General features: G+C 40.2%; 1 protein-coding gene across 7 annotated transcripts in view; it reads right to left on the bottom strand.

The window, feature by feature from the left end:
• Nucleotides 1–16,284, bottom strand: part of tox (thymocyte selection-associated high mobility group box) — a 255,558-nt gene that overhangs the window by 237,101 nt on the left and 2,173 nt on the right. The gene's annotated exons all lie outside the window — the stretch shown is intronic.

Raw genomic sequence — 16,284 nt, 5'->3', positions numbered from 1 at the left:
CCAGTGCGGGAACTCCAGGCCAGCGCGGGAACGCCAGGTCAGTGCGGGGAACACCAGAACGATACGGGAACATCAGACCAGCACGGGAACACAAAACCAATAAGGGAACGCCAGGCCAGCGCGGGAACTCCAGGCCAGCGCGGGAACTCCAGGCCAGCGCGGGAACTCCAGGCCAGCGCGGGAACTCCAGGCCAGCGCGGGAACTCCAGGCCAATACAGGAATACCAGGCCAGCGCGGGAACGCCTGGCCAGCGCGGGAACTCCAGGCCAGCGCGGGAACTCCAGGCCAGCGCGGGAACTCCAGGCCAGCGCGGGAACACCAGACCAATACAGGAATACCAGGCCGGCGCGGGAACTCCAGACCAATACAGGAATACCAGGCCGGCGCGGGAACTCCAGGCCAGTGCGGGAACACCAGGCTAGCGCGGGAACACCAGGCCAGCGCGGGAATACCAGGCCTGTGCGGGAACTCCAGGCCTGCGCGGGAACGCCACGCCAGCGCGGGAACACCAGACCAATACGGGAACATCAGACCAGCGTGGGAACATCAGACCAGCGTGGGAACACCAGGCTAGCACATGTACACATGGAGGTGTATTTGGTGCTTCATCCTTTCTTTTGGGTATTCCTGGCAGTGGAGAACACAGGCATGTCTTTCCTGCAGACAGCTTTCTTTTCCCTTACATTGTGCTCCCACTCTGAGGTTGTCACTCACTGGAGATCATGCAGGTTTTTATACTTTATTGCCGCCATTAAGGAGATTCTCTGAAATTCCTTTGTAGCCTTCCAGGTGCAACATTACCTGGTTTCTCTTGAGGCTGAGTGTAATCAGGAATTTTGCAGATAGTCACTGATCTGCATTCTCAGCTTTTTCTGTCTTCTCTGTCCTTTTTGAACAAAATCCTGTCTTACTAAAAGTTCAATGTGTCTATAAGTAATTCAATGATCAATTGTCATGACAACATTTTACTTGCTACGATAACGCAGTGGATTGTTTTTTATAATGGACAGCTCTATCCAAAGTTACAAATGATATTCGATGTGACTAAGAGAATGGGCATCATTCTTTTTCAACCTCTTATAACTACTGAGGGTAAAAAACAAGAAACAATTTGTGCATTTGTGTCAGTAATTGATAAGTAGCTCATACCCATACAGCAATGACACCAGTCCCAGGCACTGAGCATGACATATCTGCTATATATTTCCTGTGCAGTTGTGAAGAGGGTGCTATAAATTAGGATGAGGAAATTCATTGACAAATTAGATCTATTTTAAAAAGAATTGTATGAGGGTAGCAATCAGTCTCAATATTGGGGTACAGGAAGTCTGTTAGAATTCTCTTCAAGTCATGCCAGATAACACACTGATGGAGGGAAGCATAGAATGATAATTAATTTGCGTTATTACATAATGACAATTTGTACAGATTAAATTAAGTGAACCTGACCATAACTGTTGCTCACCTGGTATTAAACAAGGTTGTTCCTTGGCTTCCTGTTGTCATGTGTTATTTTAAACAGCTTTTGAAAAGTCTGGATAGTTGTACAAGGGGCAGTGTGTGAAAACCAAACCCCCATTCCAGTCATCACTACATCGTGTTATTGGATAATCAAACATTCAGTATGACAGACAATCAACGTAACGTAAAACGGCCAAGACATCTGCAGGAGTGGTCACATGACCTGCAGGCATAATATTCCAGGTCTGAATAGGTTAATTAAAATTAACCTTCTTCAACACCCTACATTCTGGGATGTTCTTACTAAAATGTTTCACTTTCCTTTCCCACCACAAGACTTATAAAAGCGACCCCTCACACTATGTCGATGGTCTCTCTTTTTATTGAGCCAATATTAAAAAAAAATCTTGAAGTGCTATGCCTTTTTTTATGACATTATAGGTTCCATATAACTTCAAATTATTTTCGTAATGAGCACATCTGTAATCATGAGAATATCAATGTAAACAAGATATAGCTACTTGAGGTATTATTATACTGAATAAAACTGGCTTCCTCAACTTGCCAAGCTGCAGGCTAGTCTAGACCATGGCGATGTGAATACATACCACTAATACCACAGTTTGGTTACCCTTCAGGAAAGAGGTGTGAACATTGTAGTGTACAGCACAACAAGATATTTTCTCTCCTTGGAGATCACAGCCATCTTACTGGCTCTAATACAAGCTTCACTCGCACTCAATCAAGGCTGGGCGTTAGATACAACTTTCAAAGATAAAAGCCCAATGTTAACAACTATTACTTAAGGCCAAACCTGTTATTTTATATTCAAATTATATGTCATTACTTTTACAAACACAGTTTAGAGGCTTATCCATGATTTGTGGTTTTTACTAAAGGTGGTTCCCACACTGTCAACTTTCCATTAAATAAGTTGCCTTGGTAACACCAACTGTGGCCAGATATTGCTTTCCTATATCCATCCTCTCCAATCTTCTCACCTCTATTCCCGAAACTCTTGAGCCTTAACAGTGGCTAATATGATGAAATCAATTCCCAGCATTCTGTGAGAAAGTGGCCTTCAGGGTACATTCAATTCCACCAGTTGTTCAGTGGCAATGTCCAACTCTACCCAGTAATGGGCAGCAACTTAATGCAAGACTTTTTGCAAAGTGCTAAGGACAGTTTGAGGGTTTGTGAAGAGGATTTCAAAGCTGCCAGGAAATGAGATTGTCAACTAGTTGAAGAAGCAGACAAAGGTGGAACTGCTGCTCATTGCGGTGCTGCAGGGAAAGCAGGTAGTCTAGAGGTGTCTGTGTATACAGTCAGTGAGAAGTTGAGAGTAATTGGTTGGGTCTGAGCAGCTCTAGGAATTAGTAGGCAGCTACGTGTTGGAATCAGGGCTCAGGGAAATTCTAGGAGTTGCAAAGAACTTGAAAAACATTCTGTGCACAATTCATCATTCAGTGTACTTGACAGTGTTTGCATCTGAGTAAGATTAGAGTTCAGAAAAAAAAAAATCCAGCAGTATTGCTGGCTCGGCAACACTTGCCTGTTATGAAAAACTGGAATTGTGCCTGTAAGAGATTACCATTTCCAGAGTGAAGGGCAGTGAGACCCAAGGAAGGAAGGTGTTTAAACAGAACAGGAGCAGTCATTGACACAGCCAAGGACAGAAAAGCTCTTGGGAGGGGATTTCAAGGCCAGATAGACAAAAGCAACAAATAGTGATCCCTTTTGAAAAGTTTAATGACGTTTGATGAACCACCATGTCATCAATGTCTGGGAGAATCTCTGTGAAATCCGTGGGATTAGTCCTAATTGTGTTTGCTACTTGATGTGTGAGATGGGCTATTTGATCACAGTGTTAGCCATATTTACCACATGTTAAAGCAGGGTGTTAAAAATAAGTTATACATATATTGAAGATTTTGGCCATGAGTTGTCGGTAATGTTGGATGGAATGATAATTACATTGTTCTGTTTATTGATGTTTGTTCAAACTGTGGGCTCTTTATCAATGAGACGAGAGAGCATTTTTTTTAAGGAGAGAGCAGAGAGATTTAACACAGACAAAGGGACAATTTTTTTTACACTGAGGGTAGTTCGGGTGTGGAATGAACTTCCAGAGGAAGTGGTGAATGCGGGCACAGTTACAATGTTAAAAAGACGTTTGAATAATTACATGAACAAGAAATGTTTGGAGGGGTATGAGTCACGCGCAGGCAGGTGGGACTAGTTTCATTTGGGACTGTGTTTGTCATGGGATGGTTGGATGGAAGGGTCTGTTTCTGTGCTGTAAGGCTCTATGACTTGAAGTCACACATTGATGTCTCTCTGAACTCCTCCAATATGTTCAATCACCTTACTCTGGACCACCCCTTTCACCAGTCCTTTCAAATTCTTCTCCTGACATTTTTCCAAATGTCCTCCATGTTTTTCTCCTACAGCTTCACCACTGAACAACTCCTCAACCCTATTATGTCAATCTTCATCTCAATTCTCCTTTCCATCTCTCCTCTGAATGCAACCATTCCTTCATGCTCCTTAAAATTCTTTCAACAAATAATCTCTGCCATCCAGCCACTCCACAAGCCTTGCCATTTCATATTACCTCTCTGCGACCTTTTCTTTCCTTCTTAGGCAATTCCTCTTGATTGACAATAACTTCTTCCATTCCAATTTACTGGGATCTAAAATATACAGATTGTACATGAAATGTTCCTGGGCTCTTGGTGTTGCACTTAGCCATGGGCTTTGGTGGGTTGTGGGTCTGGAGTCACATGTGGACCAGACTAAGTAAGGAAGCCAGTTTCCTTTCCTAAAACTAATCACGTTTCACCAATAGGCAACAACATAATTAGTCTCTGGTTCTGTAAGAGAACCATTGCAAATGTTTGAAAATCTCCACCAGCTTTTGATTCTGTCAACAAAACATCTTACAAAGGTACAAGAGATCATAAATAATCTGTAATCCTCCTGACACTAATTCAAGGTCTACACTATGACCAAAAATTACAAATTCGACTGGGCGCCACAATTCTGAGTAACTCTGCACCAGATCTGGAACAAGGATGGATGTGTCCGAACTTCAGTTTTGTTCTTTGTACAGGTCTGAATCACTGTTTTAGCATCAGCAATCCCATTGTCTGATATATTTTTCTGACTTGCGTGATGCATATAATCTCAACTTTGTTTGGAAACCATGGAGAGTGGAAGCTAAAAGGAAGTGATGTCCGGGCTAATGGTTTCTCAGGCAAACAAGGTGAAAAGTCACATGACACCAGGCTATAGTCCCACAGGTTTATTTGAAAACACAAGCTTTTGGAGCCTCACTCCTTCTTCAGGTGTCTATAACCTGGTGTCATGTGATTTTTGGCCTTTTCCACCCTGGTCTAACACTGGCACCTCCATATCATTTCTTGGATAGAAGCAAAGCTGAGAATGACATCACAGGTTGGATGGGCTGGATTTTACACTCTCCAAACAGTGGGCTTGAACTGGGAGTGGGCGCATCATATCCAGAGTGGGGGGACTCCTCAGTAATTTTACCAGTCGTGGGGTGGCTTTGGTCTGTCTATCTTCTAGTGAACAAATTGAGGGGCTGAAGGGCCTGATTCTGTTACTGCTGGGCAGCAGAAGAGAGATCCGTGCAAGGCAGCCGTGCCAGCTGCTTTCCCTCTGTGAGCTGGTAGTGGGCACTGGGGGATGGCGTTTTCACCTTAGTGAGCCCTTTAGCTCAAACAAAACCCTCCACAGCCCTCCTTTTCCTGTTCCCTCAAAATATGACTCCGTCCAAGTTCCAATGTTCCAGTGGCTTCTCCACACCCCCCCTTCCCACACTCCCTATGCCAAGTCACCTCATCTGAACCTGTCACCATGGCCACAGTGAGTTCCCAAGCTGCCTTGAGACAATCCCAGCCCTCCCCAGCTCCCCAAGCCGTGTGAGATATGGCGCCACCTCCCAGCGACTGGCTCACAGCTTCCTTTCCCTGAAGTGAGGAGGACCCCCCTCCAGTCCATTCATAGCCAGTTATTAAATGGCAAATGTACAGCTGCACTTTCTGTCCAGAGGTTACTATTTCTGGTAAGGTTGGCACAGGATTGGGGGTTGGTATTACCCTCAAGTGCATCTTATAGTGTTTTCTAACCAACCTGTTCCGAGATATTATTACACACTTCTGGAATAGGGGTTCACACACCCCTAGAGCAGTTGGGACTTGAACATGGGCCTCTTGGTCCAGGGGTAGAAATGCTATCACTGCGCCACAAGGGGGCCAAAGTAAGGAGGCCCTTCATCCCGGGGTGGTCATGAACCATCAACCTGGAGGATAACCGTTGAATGCGCTGACCTATCGCTCCACAGATACGGGCAGTCCTATAATACAAGAGATTGATTTTGACATGCAACGCATGCAGGCAACAGAGAAATTTATCTCTTTGTTTAATACCCAAGTTATCTGGTCAAGGTCTTAGTCATCTCTCCCAATATTTTCTATGCTAATCTACAAAAATTGTCACAACAAAATGTCACAGCTTTTGAACCTTATCCAATAAAATGTGTCCCTTTTCAATCTTTTCTCCCGTACTCCTTCCATTTTTAATATCAGTTAGAGAGTTGTTGATATGAAGACTGGGCACGTATGGGAGCTTATTTGAGATGGGCTGGCCAGGGACTGCTAGGTAGCAAGATTTGTGAAGGTTTGGGGGGTGGGGATGACTTGATGAGCTTAGTACTCAGTGTCCAGCCCGACTTACACTACCTTCCATGATCTGCCTCTTTGAACTCAATTAAATTCAACAGCTTATTTCTCAGGGCAATACCCTGACTAATTAGGGTGCCCTGTCTGGATGATATTCTAAATCAGATTCGATGGGTTGAATGGCCTAAGTTGTGCTCCTATGTTTTATAAAGCCTGGCTGTTAACGGTCAATTATTAATTATCCATTCTCCATGGCAACACCTCTACCAGTGAGATTTCATACGCCAACCAATCACCACTCGTCTCTCATGCAATATAAATCTTGGTTTTCCCATTTATTGGTATTCTTGCAAATTGTCCTGATCACAGCAAGACAACAAAACTTTGCAAAATGTGTGTTTTTAAAGCAATACTGAAATGGTATTATGATTGTGAAGCTGCTATAGTCTCAGAGGACCACAGACTGCATGCTCATTAAGGGGGAACAGCTGGTGGTGGGTTAACATGAGGGTCATCCACATGACTTGGGTGAGGGTGAGAAGATGGGACCTTCACAGCGACCCCAGCCAGTGTGGAGAGCAAGCCCACACTGTCAGCATTACTGCAAACCAGCAGCGTGCTTCACTAACTTTGTTTCAGCACACTGGCACATCTTAAAGGCATTCTCATAATGGAAAACAGGGCTCAATGTAGAGAGGTTGCTGCTGATTATCCATGCAAGACCTAGACAGGCAAAATCACACATTAAGGAGCAACAGAAAGAGAGAAACAGAGAGAGAGAGAGAGAGAAACACAGGGGTGGGGGTGGACAGAGGGAGAGAGGGGGAGAGAACTCTTAGGTACGGGAGGTTGCATTTTAAAAATGCATTACTCTGAAGTGCAAGTTACATATAAATAACTAAAGATTATAATGTTATTTGCAACCAAGTTGTATATTTGAGAAACTCTTGCTTGAATGCCGAATCCATGGATTTCAGCAGGTTAGGCAGAATACATAGTCCTCTGTAGATATTGTTGCTGTAGGCACCACAATGATTGATCGCCATCACAACAGTGTCAGCTGTGGCTCAGTTGGGATCACATTTACCTTGGAATCGTAAGTTTTGAGTCCTATTCAAGATCTTAAGTACCAAAATGTAATAATTCAGTGCTTTGCGAAGGGAGTCATTTGAGGTGGTGACTTTTGGACAAGACATTAAATTAATACATATCTACTTGGGATAACAAGAAAATCTGAAGAAGGGTCTAGGCCCGAAACGTCAGCTTTCCTGCTCCTATGATGCTGCTTGGCCTGCTGTGTTCATCCAGCTCTACACCTTGTTATCACGGATTCTCCAGCATCTGCAGTTCCTACTATCTCTCAACCACATCTACTTGCTTGGATGGATGCTCAAAAAGGTCCTACATAACTACTTTGAAAGAAAAATACAATATTTATCCCTCAACCAATGTAGTCTTCATCACATTGCTAGTTGGAAGTGTTGGGTGAGCAAGAATTAGCGACCTCATTTCCTACATTACAACACTGACTACATCTCAGAAAGTAATTTGCCAGCTGTAAAGACTTGAGCCATCCAGTGATAGTGAAAAGCATAAGTTCCAGTCTTTATTTTATGGACTTTAGGTAGAAGGTTACATCAAAACAGTTCACCTCAACTAGGGCAGCATTGTATCGTAGAAACCTTACAGTGCTAGATAAACTCAGACTTCCCCCTATCTGATTGAAATAATGCAATGGATGATGGTTTATTTGTGGGTGCATTTTCACATTCAGTGCTGTTAGTTAGTCCATTGTGCGAATAGAGCCAGGAATGAGGTTACAAAGGGGAAATAGATTTAGAAGCAGGGTAAGTTTGAAGAGTAAGGTTAGATTTAAGAGTTACGATGGATCTAGGGTTATTATCTGACTACGTACTCAATTTAACTTTAGAATTATATTTGGGATTATGATTAGGATATATTTAGGGAGTGGACATGCCATTTCGAATGAGGATAAGTGGTTTGAAACATGCTGCCTACTAGCCTGGTAAGCAGCAAACTGGCTACTCATTCTCCATATTTCATAGGCTAAAGTGTTATCAGGCAAATGCTTACATTCTGAAAGACTATATTCAGTAAATAAATTACAAAATGAGATATTATGTGGGAAAAATAAGCTGAATTATTATGTCAGTTGAATTTGCAAAACAATCAGTAATCGTTGATTGAAACGAGACTTTACACATTAATGCAATGAGATAGCAATCATGAGCATGTTTACCAAAAATGCTGAATAGTGTTACAAAATTGAAAAGCTTTACATAATGTTTGATCACAGATTAGAAAGTCCCTGCACAGTATCACATTCTGTGACTTAAATTCAAAAAATATGTTTGCGTGAATCAAGACTGGGAATGAATCTAGATTGAGTAAAACCGATGATATCAACATGTATAAAATGCTACTGTAAATAGTTTCTGCAACGAAAATGATAGCAAGACATTTACGGTTTTGTGTGTTTGTTTCTCTGGCTGGCTGAATAATAACTCGAACTCTTAAAGGAATATATAGTTCTTAAATTATACACAAACTGATATATTCTGACCTGTAACCATGGACCTCTGCAGTGATACATTGAAATTAATGCCACCAATGCACAGCATCTGATATTCACAGATGATATGCAATTAAAATCCCTTTTCACATTCTTATGAGTCTGTCAATCAAGAGAAAAGTCTTTTTGGCAACACTCAATGAACCATACATACTAACCACTGAACAGGAACTTAAACAGTAACAGCCTTTGTTACAAGCAGGAGAAAATTCTATCTTGATTAGCTTTATTAGTAAGACATCTCTTTCTAAATGTTGACATGCAAAGAATTAGAAAAAGGTTGAAACCTCATAATAACATGCATTTTTTTTGTGAAGCTGTGTTTGGTATTCCTGGGTTTAGATAAGGAACAGAGCTTTACATTTTTAAAATTTTTTTTTACTCAGCAGATCTGAACATTTTAAAGATTGGAAAAGTATGAATACTTTCACAATGTTTATTCTGCAATACTTCATAACATATTGCGACTTCACTAATTTGACTATTAGAATTCAGTATTGCATAATCCACTAAATATTGCCAATCATTTAGTTATCTTCTATTTTTTCATAATGTCAATGAAATTTTGATTTTTGTTTCTTAATTGAGGTGGCAACAGTAAAGAACCAAAGGTTTAACTGCAGTCAACTCAATTCCATTGTGTGATTTCATAATATTGTGACTCAGTTTGGATTGGACTGCACTAATTCCTTTCTAGTCCCACTTTTCCACTGGTTGTAACAACCTCTGAATTTAACCAGAATGGTATAATGGTCAATTATATAGGCTTCAGACTGTAACTCACTGAAAATGAGAAACAATTCAATTAGGTTTCTTTCATCAACAAAAAATAACTAGTTTATTACAAATAAAACCATGCAAGGATTATTGATAAAATAGTTTTAGTTGGTTCAAAGATATATTTGAGTTATTTTATAATATCTCAAGGCTAACCTGAGGCAAATATAAGTAACAGACAAATGATGGTTGAACACCCGTAGAACGCTTAAGGTCAAACAGCACAGAAACAGGCCCAATGGTCCTACTGGTCTGCACCGACTAAATTTCCAAGCTAAACTAGTCCCATTTGCCTGTACTTGGCCCGTATCCCTCTAAGATCCCATGGATTTCTCAGTAATTTCCCAACTGGTTAGTGACACTGTGGGTCACCAAAGGTCATTCAACCTTCGCAAAGGATATGTTTGCTCATTTTTTGATAACCGGGCTTGAAAGTGCCTCAAACACCACTCAATAACTGCTCACGTTCTGTTGGTCCTTTTTTTTACCCTGGGACTATGCTCCCTGGATTCTTGGACATTGCAATCCACTCCTCACTTACAGGCTGAGATCCAGGTTCTCACAGAGTCACTGGAGTTGATGCTGGCCCTGGATTTGATTCCTGCTCCATCATCTGGTTCAGCTGCACAAAGCGAATACTACTTGTGGATTTCCCAAACACCTTCACCTCCAAAAACCACACTCCCATTCTACATTTTTTTGAGCCCTGTCTCTTTGCACTTCCCTGTGCTCTCACTACATACAGCTAGTCAAATGTTCCAGGACTTCCCTGAGCCCCAATGATGCCGAACCTGTGTATAATTCTGTTGCCTTTAGCAATACAGTAGCCTTTACTAACAGAGCCTGCTTCTCCTTCCTCCTTGCCACAGAAAGTAGCTAACATGTTGGAACAGTCAGGTTTAATAACTCTTAGAACTCTCTATTCCTCAAATGTTACCATTTTCACAGAATGCTGGTTTACACCACAAATTGCATACAACAAAATAAAGGAATTTATCACAACACTTTTACAGATTCAACAGCATAAAAATGCATGAAATATCTCAAACTGAGGCCACGTATTTGTGTTGCTGAAACAATCGAACTGTCACAAAGGAATTCTTTTGTGGCCCTCTGAAAATCACTTGTAAGTTGAACTGCAAGGATGGTAGCCAGTGCATGGCAGCTTCCTACTATTGTCTCCATTGGTCCCAGTCCTCATTCTATACTAAATAACAATGTTCACAATGCTCAAAGCATTTTGTAAATTTCTGAACTGTATATAACTACAAGTTTTGCTTAAATTGTTCCAAAAAGTCTCTGTGTGAGAATCAAGTGACAGTAGTTTCTTCTACTGTTAACTTTATCTTTTGGAAAAATGTGAAGTTGTAAAACAGGAGAGATGCATTCATTTCACTTGTTGTCAAGCAGGTTTTCCAAAAGCAACATTTAATTAACATAAGTTATGTTGCTAATATGTAATCCCACTTAAAGATAACTAACTTCAAGTGTGGCAACAGTGTATTAGGCTCAGTTTTTTGCCTGTTCCATTTCATTATGGTGAAACATATTAGCATGCTTTGAACTAAGAAAGAGCCATATAATAGAAGTATACTCCTTAACGTATTGGAAACACAACCTTGAAATAGAAGCAATATAAAATGTAAAAAGCAAATAATTCCATCTGTCAAATTCAATCAATGGACGAACACCTGTAACAATGTATCTATTATACCACGGGATAACTCCTAGGATGTTAATTTTATGTCCTACTGAAAAAACTTTCAAGCAGTCATGAAATTTCTGCTATAAACCTGAAACAAATATATCATAAATCTCACAAAGCTGGTATATTGTTCTCTTACAGCATTCTGAATCATAGAATCGCCACAGAGCTGATAGAGCCCATTCAATTCATTGAGTCTGCATTGACTCTCTAAAGCAGCATTCCACCCAGACCCACTCCCCTTACCCTAACCCCATAACCTCACATTCACCGTGACTGATCCACCAAGCCTACACATCCTTTGACACTATGGAGAATTTAGCATGGCCAATCCACCCTAATGTTCACATCTCTGGACTGTGGGAGGAAACCGAAGCACCTGGTGGAAATCCAAGTATGTGCAAACCCCACACAGACAGTAAGCCCACAGTTGGAAGTGAAACTAGGTCCGGGTAGCCACCGGGTGTGGCTTCCTCTACACTGAGGAAAACAAGCTGAGGCTTGGGGACCGCTTTGCAGAACACCTCCACTCGGTTCGCAACAAACAACTGCACCTCCCAGTTGCGAACCATTTCAACTCCCCCTCCCATTCCTCAGATGACATGTCCATCATGGGCCTCCTGCAGTGCCACAATGATGCCACCTGAAGGTTGCAAGAAGAGCAACTCATATTCCGCTTGGGAACCCTGCAGCCCAATGGTATCAATGTGGACTTCACAAGCTTCAAAATCTCCCCCTCCCCCACTGCATCCCAAAACCAGCCCAGCCTGTCTCTGCTTCCCTAACCTGTTCTTCCTCTCACCCATCCCTTCCTCCCACCTCAAGCCGCACCTCCATTTCCTACCTACTACCTCATCCCGCCTCCTTGACATGTCCATCTTCCCTGGACTGACCAATCCCCTCCCGACCTCCTCACCTACACTCTCCTCTCTACCTATCTTGTTTTCTCTCCATCTTTGGTCCGCCTCCCCCTCTCTCCCTATTTATTCCAGTTCCCTCTCCCCATCCCCCTCTCTGATGAAAGGTCTAGGCCCGAAACATCAGCTTTTGTGGTCCTGAGATGCTGCTGGGCCTGCTGTGTTCATCCAGCTCCACACTTTGTTATCTTGGATTCTCCAGCATCTGCAGTTCCCATTATCACTGAGTATTGTTCCAGTGAGATTAGAACATGTCTGCATTTCCCACATTGCAACAATTGTTCTGCTCTCCCACCGGTGTGGATCCGACCTGAGAAGTGTTTTTACATACAAACTGAAAATTTCAACACTGCTTATCGTTGGCGCTCAAAGCAACAAACACAGCTGTGTGCTATGTTTTCAAGCATAGCATTAGATAACTTCTCTCAATTCCAAAAATTAAGATAGTGGTTAACGAGCCATTGTTCAAATGATATTCGCTGTTCAGTTAGTATTTCTTTACAGAAATCATGATCTTAAAACAGAGTTATACACTGTTGGAATTCCTGTTTTCTAGTCTATGTTGTAGTGGAAACAATAGTTTGATCAACTATGCCATGCTCCATATGTGACACTCAGTGTTTTCTTGTCACTGTTGCTACAGTGAAGAAGTGTCTGTGCTCACCTCCTTTAGAAACCTGAGCCACATTTTTAAAGATCATGTTATTTGTAGTTAATTTGGTGTGGTAGTCATGGTTGTGTAGTTTCTGACCTTAAATTCTGTCTTAAAGTCTGTACGAATGAGCACTGATATCCGTCTACAAAACAATGACTACACTTGAAAAGTAACTCACAGGTTAGGAAAAACTTGGAAGCATGCTGAAGAGGTGAGAGATATTACATAAGAAGACATTCTTTTTTCCTTTAATTTAATTCAGTCTGTGGTAATTATTCAAGAGATAACAAGGTGTAGAGCTGGATGAACACAGCAGGCCAAGCAGCATCAGAGGAGCAGGAAAGCTGACGCTTTGGGCCTAGACCCTTCTTCAGAAATGGTCTAGGCCTGAATCATCAGCGTTCCTGCTCCTCTGATGCTGCTTGGCCTGCTGTGTTCATCCAGCTCAACACCTTGTTGTCTTAGATTCTTCAGCATCTGCAGTTCCTACTACATCTGTGGTAATTATTCAACTACTTAAGTAAATAGGTCAGAAACTACACAACCACAACCATCACTCCAGATTAAATACAATTAGCATGATCTTTAAAAATCTGGCTCAGGTTTCTAAAGGAGGTGAGCACAGATGCATCTTCACTGTAGCAACAGTGACAAGTAAACAATAATGAGTGTCACATATGGAGCATGGCATAGTTGATCAAACTACTGTTTCCACTACAACATAGACTAGAAAACAGGAACTCCAACAGTGGACAGCTCTGTTTTCTCAGCAAAAAAAAAACCCACAGGATGCATTGTTTTGTTTGAAAACACATATTGAGAAATAAATTTTAATGCTGTATACTTGGCTAACAACACCAATCTTTATAAATACAATTAAAAGTTGAACCTGAAACATTTTCAGCTGATAGATTCCTGAAATGTATGTTATAATATTAAACAGGTTCATTAAATACATAACAACAATTTGAAATTCAGTGATACCATATGGTGAAATTTTTCCTGTTGTTAGTTTTTCTTTCCCAGATTGCTCCTAGTTTAGATTCTGCATTAGTAATTCTTTCTTTTGTCAAGTTCTTTTGTCTGCAGAAAATTGGCAGCAGTCCAGATTCAAAGTAGACCTATTCATTTGCTGACCATATAACCAATACCATTCTAGTTCACATCAGCCTAGAGAGCTAAGCTCTACAGAGAATAAAAGACCTGCTTCACCACTGACGAATGGTGTATATATTTTTCTATGTTAAAAAGGTAATACCACGTCTGAAACTAACAATATAACTTATAATTTCTCATTCACGAGCATGCAGCTGCTGAAATACCCATTACATAAAAACTTCATTAACTGCCAAAGCAATCATCACAGCAAAACTGTGAATTGAAAAGGTGCAAGATTTGAAAGCTGAAAATCTGTCATTTGTGCATTGGTATATAATGTGAAAATAAGGCATGGTAAATGTAGAAAGTACAATTAGAGGTAGGATTGATAAAGGATTTTGTCACAATTAAACTCAAAGTATTGAATTTCAAAAGCTCTGTTACAGATAGAATCAGACTAAAGTAAGCAGTACTTTTGCATAAAGCTCTAATCTAGTTTTCTGGTTAGCAGAATATTTTACCAGAAAACATCCCATTGACTTAGTTATAATAATTTAAAACAGAACAATATCCAAATACATAACGTACATCTCTAGTCCAGCCTTTGCAAAAAAGTCATATGTGGCTGTCTTTAATGGCTTTCATGTAACTTTGTTGCTATTAATTTAAGATTTTTTTTAAGGCAATAAAACTGAGTGAAATGCCATTTATGTACTTAAAACATGACATGTTTGAAAATAACTGCAGGATCTAAGTCACATCACTGAAAATAGGTTAAAATTTAAAAAAAACCTTACTATGGAAATTTAAATGTACAAAATGAGATGCTCAAACAATATTTCTGGAATAAAAGTGGATTTTGTAAACATTCAGTTAAATACAAGAATAAAATTTTCTTGACTAAAGTGCCTAATGAATGTTAAATAATATTTTCTTAAAACAATGAATGTGTTACACACTGTTAATTTTTGAGATGTAACAGCTCACATTACTAAAATATGAACATGTTGTAACTTTGCAGCACTCTTTGTTTTGCTGCTTGTATCGATTACCACCAGAGGAGTGCTCCCTGCAGCATCTGTTTACTAGTGCCTGTCCAACGTGATGCTAGAAATACTTTAGTTTCTGGGGTGGTAATATGTTATTTAAAACTAGATTAGTTTGTTAAGTGTTCTGAGGGTCACTTCAGGTTTGACCTTTTCTGTGTGTATCAGTCAGACAATGATGTATCATTAACACATAGCAGCTGTATCCCAATTGATACCATGAACAAAACAGCTTTTTATAGCCATCAAGGGAGCATAGATAGGTTCTTTTATGAATCACTAAATGTGATTATTACATTATATGACCTGCACTTTTCAAAAGAGCCCATTTGTTCAAATCTTACTGTTTTGTGAAAAGTCAATACATGCCGTTACTAAATTACTCCCGTAACATGTTTTTTTAAAGTTATTTGCTCTTTTTTGCAACAAGTTAAAGGACTGAAAATAAATGGCTTCTTAAATGTTAAAGACCAACCCTGAGCAATTTAAAATAGCTACTAATGATATATGGTTGACTGGAGAAAACTGCACCCAGCACCATTTACTCAGAAAGGTCAAATCTTACTCAGAGCACTTAAATGCTCCCAAAGAAAATGATAGTTTCACTAAAACCAATCAAATAAATCACCAGCATCCTATGAAAATCAACAAAATGACATAATAATTAGAAAAATGATTAGCATTTACTGTAAAGATATTGAACTGGCGAGTTAACAATTACTTGCTCATAACAGGGGAGGTGATACATAATGGGAAATGTATACATAATAGGAAAACATTTTCACTTTTTTTTTGAATTAGTGTCAGGGCCCACCAGTTCATGAAAATGAACTTTGAGCTTAGAGTCACACAGGATGGAAAGAGATGCCTAGGTCCACTAGTCCATGCTAACTATGTTCCCAAATTAAACTAGTCCCACATTTGGCCTATATCCTTCCAAACACTTCCTATTCATAAACTTGTATAAATGTCTTTTAAACATTGTAGCTGTACCAATTATCATCCTTCTGTGTTTTCAGCAATAATTTGTGTCCAGCAATTTATTAATTTTGTTTACTTTTCATTCATTCAAGTGGAGACTCAGATATTATTGAGAATAACTATACAGAAAATAAAGGACTTGAGAATTAATTTAAAGGCTGTAATCCAATCTTGGGTTCTACAGACATCATAAAACAATAGGTATTTTATAAATAACTGAAACACTGAGGCAAAATTAGCCTCAAAACATACATATAACTATTACTTTCAGAATAGATTGAAATTTGCATATATTTTAATAGATTAAGGTCCTTTATTGCTCCATAATCACTACTAAGCATTTTACT

The sequence above is a fragment of the Stegostoma tigrinum genome, chromosome 5 (genome assembly GCF_030684315.1).
Source record: "Stegostoma tigrinum isolate sSteTig4 chromosome 5, sSteTig4.hap1, whole genome shotgun sequence".
In the NCBI taxonomy this organism is placed as follows: domain Eukaryota; kingdom Metazoa; phylum Chordata; class Chondrichthyes; order Orectolobiformes; family Stegostomatidae; genus Stegostoma; species Stegostoma tigrinum.
This window is presented reverse-complemented; position numbering and strand designations above follow the sequence as displayed.